Source organism: Merops nubicus, unplaced genomic scaffold (genome assembly GCF_000691845.1).
Source record: "Merops nubicus isolate BGI_N331 unplaced genomic scaffold, ASM69184v1 scaffold1338, whole genome shotgun sequence".
Lineage (NCBI taxonomy): Eukaryota > Metazoa > Chordata > Aves > Coraciiformes > Meropidae > Merops > Merops nubicus.
This window is the reverse complement of record NW_008626119.1, coordinates 17,565-22,256: the sequence shown is the minus strand read 5'-3', so window position 1 is coordinate 22,256 and position 4,692 is coordinate 17,565.

The following is a 4,692-nucleotide window of genomic DNA, read 5'->3' as shown; positions in this document are numbered from 1 at the left end:
GGAGCACACCCTCCCCCCCCCCCCCCCCCCCCCCGAAATGCCTCTTTGGGCTCAGAATATGCTTGTAGTTCCGAATTTCACTTTTGCAACTGAATTTCCAGCTGGCTCCTGGCTTCTTGCCATGATTGTAGCATTTGGAAGTGGTAAGTTCAGGAATTCACCTCTAAACGTTCAAGGTCATAAACTAAGGGAGATCTGATAAACACCAGACAGAAGTCTGAAACCACCTGGAAACATGAAGAAAGTAAAGATCCTGGAGTGCAGTGATGAAAAGGTAAGGTCATAACAGATCAGGAAGCTGCCAAATCTTCAGCTGGCTAGTACAATTGTGCCTTCTTGCCAGCACTTTGCAGTCGCTGGATGGGGCAATTAGTAAAAACCTTTCTATATATTTTCTTTGTTTGAATAGAGGTAAGCCAGGTGTTTCCTTGGCACAGAAGCTCTTTCATGATAAAAATCATGATGGAATATTTGGGTGGGTTGGGTTTTTTCCATTTTGTTTTCTTTTTAATAAGTCAGCATGACTGCAAGACAAGATGAAACAGTGAGAAAGAGCTAAGCATTCTACCCAGCCTCACAGTGCCCAAAGGCTATGCCAACTACAATACCTTTCAACACTATTCGTTGTCCCATTGTGATGAATAAAAAACTAAATCGTCTTTTTTGGCAAAAGTGGTCTAGACATTAAACAATAAAATGAATGCGTTTCAGAGGGGGGAAAAAAGTGAGAGAAAAGCCATGGTGAAACAATCTGCAGCTGACACCACCTGCTCTATAAAAAAAAAAAAAGAAGGGCCACTGAACTTCATAAAAGTTATTTGGAGTAATTGCCATCCACAGGTAATGTCTGTTCTCTTGTGCAGAAGCACTGGCTTTTCTTTGAATACTCAGGCTTCTACAAAAGGCAGGCAAGCCAGACATTGATCACACAGCCTGAAGGATTTCCTCCTACCAATTAGATATGGAAATGTATATCAAGATTACATTTATAGGAGGTCTTCCAGTTTATCTGGGAATTAGGAACAGCAGACTTCTAGGGGAAGGGGAATCTTCTATCTTGAGTTAGTAGAAACAATATACTCAGTCTAATCTATGTCGATGCTTCATTTCCACAACATTCATCAGAGAACAGAGGACTAAAACACACAATGATTAGTGTTGATGGATGCAGTGTGATCTGCTTACTGCAAGGAACTGGGAGTCAAGAGATAAGGTCTAAACTAAAACCTGGCAAGGCTAGGATTATGTGGTTTACTGGGGGCTTTTTTGTGGCTTCTCTAGCCACCTAAATTTACCCATGTTTTCCATGCCTATGGTTTGTTTTCACTATCAGTTTTCAAAAAAATTTTTTTTTTTTTAATAAAATCACTGCTAAACCTTTTGCTACTTTGCCCTTTATTCTTCCCTCAGGAATTCCTGTTGCTTTTCATCACTTAAATGGAGATTCTGCTACTTGTTTCACAATGGAGATCTTAAAGCCTAATTTTTCTTCTCTACTGAACCCCGTGTTTGTGCAGCACCTAACACAAAAGGAGCCCTCATCTAGTGCAACAGTCAGAGCAGCTACCACCACAACAGCAACAACAGCGTATGCCTATGTGAGCTAGCAATCACTTGTATAGTTTGGATTTTTGTAATTTTCACAGAATTTCTTTCTTCAGATTCCATAGAAAAAGTGCCTAAGCAATGATTTGACTGACAGCTAGGATGATTACATTGTGAGATTAAAGACCTTTCAAATTTTTTAAATTGTCAGCAGACATACACTACATTCTGCTGCCTGTATGGTTCTCATCTATTTATCCCGTCTACTGTTAAAGAATTTTTGATATGAGCAACAAATGACTGTTCTAATGAAATAATTAATTTCTTGTTTCCAGCATAACTGAAGTTATTTTAACTAAATCACTTGCATATGCATTGATTAATCGCCAGAAAGTGAAGACAATTTTTGCAGTGGTAGAAAGAACAGAAAACTATTGGGGGGAGTGCAAGGAGATAGAATGAAACACCCCAACACATGTGGGAAACGAGCTCCAGGGCATTGTCCCTCCCCTGCTTAGGCACTTCATCACGATTTTTTGAGGTTGTGCAAAGAGGATAGGACCCCTTAGCCTGCCAAATCCTAAATTGTTACACTTTATCATTATTTATTTTTCTATCCATATGCCCAAAATATGACAGAGGCATGAGAGATATCCAGTGTGTGTATATGTACAGATACAATTTATTAACAGGATTAGCATAGTTACATCATATTACTAGAGCTATAGATAAATTAAAGTCTCTTCACCCATACTCACCAGGCCAACAGTCCTAAATCCTTAACTTACAGAAACCTGGAAATCTACAGTATTGGCTGAAGGAGTCCTGTGGCAAGACCAAGAACTAAGCCCAGATTTCTGAAGGTCCACTCAAGTGCTTTGAAGATAACATTATTCAAAGGAAAGAAGAAAGTTAGAGAAGGGAGAAAGGTATATAATGCTGTGTGAACTCAAAGGAGCTGAACTGAAGGCCAGAGACCATAACACTAGAAATTTAAGAGACCAAGAATTCAGCCCCTAGCATTCACTATTTTTTTTTCTAAGGTTCATCATTCATAACACTAAGGAGAATGATTTCTTTCATTGAATATGAGCATGTACAGTGTGGCAGATCCACAGCTGCTGTCGATTTCACATGACTTTGGTGGAGCCAGGCCAACATACATCGGCCGAGGATATATCCTACACTGTGCTCGTGCATTTGTTGCTCATATGGTAAAAGCTAACCAGCACTTCTATGGTGGAGAAGAAATTTAATTCTGCATTAGGAAAAGAATAATTTATTACTTTCCAGTGCAATGGAAGATCATGCCAGAGCTGAACTTAAATCCAAAACCTGTGGATTTAATTTCGATTCTCACACAGAGAGACTATGTCATGTGGAAAAGTTGTACGAGTTCAGTCAAAATGGGGATGATAATACTTCTCTGTCACAGAGGTACTGGAAATTTATGCATTTTTGAGACACAGAGTTGCTAAGAAAATAAAGGCAATACTAACACCTGGAGAAGCTCTCCAGGGGCACTAGTTTTACAAATTTAAAGTTCTACACACAGAAAATAAAATAGTAGCTCAGACACCAGGGTACAAAAAAAACCAAACTTGTAAATGTAATGAAAAACAGACAGCACATGCATGCACCTTCACTGTCTTACTCACATTCCTCAAGATCTTTATAACATGCTGTGCAAACACAATCCTCAGATGTCAGCCCTTCATACAGTGGAAGCCTCTTGTGACGTTAAAAATTAGAACAATATTGTGTGTGTGAGTAAAATTTCAAGACTCACAAGAACTCATTGGAAGTTCATTTGTGTATCATTACATGAAAGAACAGACCTCTGAGGAAAATAGTAAGATCTTATACCTTATATACAGTATCATTTAAAAAAATATTATTACACATACCTGAACGTTTCAGGGTATTTGGCATATCTGATATTGCAGATTATGGCCCATTAAGGGAGTCCACTGCTGAAGTTTCTGAAATAAGGATGAGAAACATCCCCTATCTGCTGAACATCCATGCTTTCCCATATATAGCTTACTCTGTAATTTTATCTCAAAGGAAAAAAAAAACAACAAAACACCAACAACAAAAAGTTTGCAAGGCAGTTCTAAATCAGTATATTAATAAAATGAAATAAAACTGCTTCACCTGTTTGCAGCAAGGCTTAAATAGTAAACTTGATGGATGAAAGACATGAGAACACCTCTTCCTTCCTTCATTCCTTCCTTCTAAACAACAGAAGCCAAATAAAGTTCACCTGCAGCCTGAGGCCAGGTCACCTCTATTAAAGGTGAAAGAATCTGAAACACCTGGCTAGTTTCTGTACCAGTCTCTTCCATGAATTCACCCGACAAAGCATTTTCAATTCATTCCTTTGCAGAACTACTCCTCTTTCACCAGGCAGCCAGACTGAAACAGAAAATTATCCTATTTATGGAAATGGAATCAAAACATGGTGAAAAGCTCATCTCAGCCAAATTTAAGAATTCTTCATCAGCAGTTAAAAACTAATTCCACAAACAATGGCCAATTAATTAATTTCTATAGTACTACTGTGAAGCAGTAGTCTTGTTACAAAAAAAGTGAAGAGTGGCACAGAATAATTGAAGCTCCAAGCCTTGATGGTCGGGCAGGAATCTATTAAGGTACTCCTAGTTCCCTCTCACTTCCACCCTGGGCTCTTAAATTAGTGACCAAAACAGAAGATTTTTTATTTTCTTCACCCACATCAATTACTTGTTTTTGTTGTTACTGTTAAGAAGACTGTACACATAAATTTCAGAGACAAGAGACCAAAACTGTGAATTCATGCTCCTGACTCCTTTTTTTTTTTTTTTAATTTGCATTGTATTATCTAAAGTATCTACATTACTCTTATACTGTGTTCATAAATCCTTATGTACCTTTTACTGTATCCATTGGTCGCAACATGTACACAGCAAAAGCAAAATACAGAAGAGTCGGTGTTGTGATCTTTTGGCTCATTCAGAAAGCACTTCCAATAACTTAGTGCAGAAGTAAGTTAAAAAAATGTTGAGAGAAATTCACAGACAGGCCAGAGAGAGGTGTCACCACAACAATAAGATAAGGTGCAAAGAGTATGATAGTTCTCAGTGCTAGTCTTTGAGCTCTGTGGCC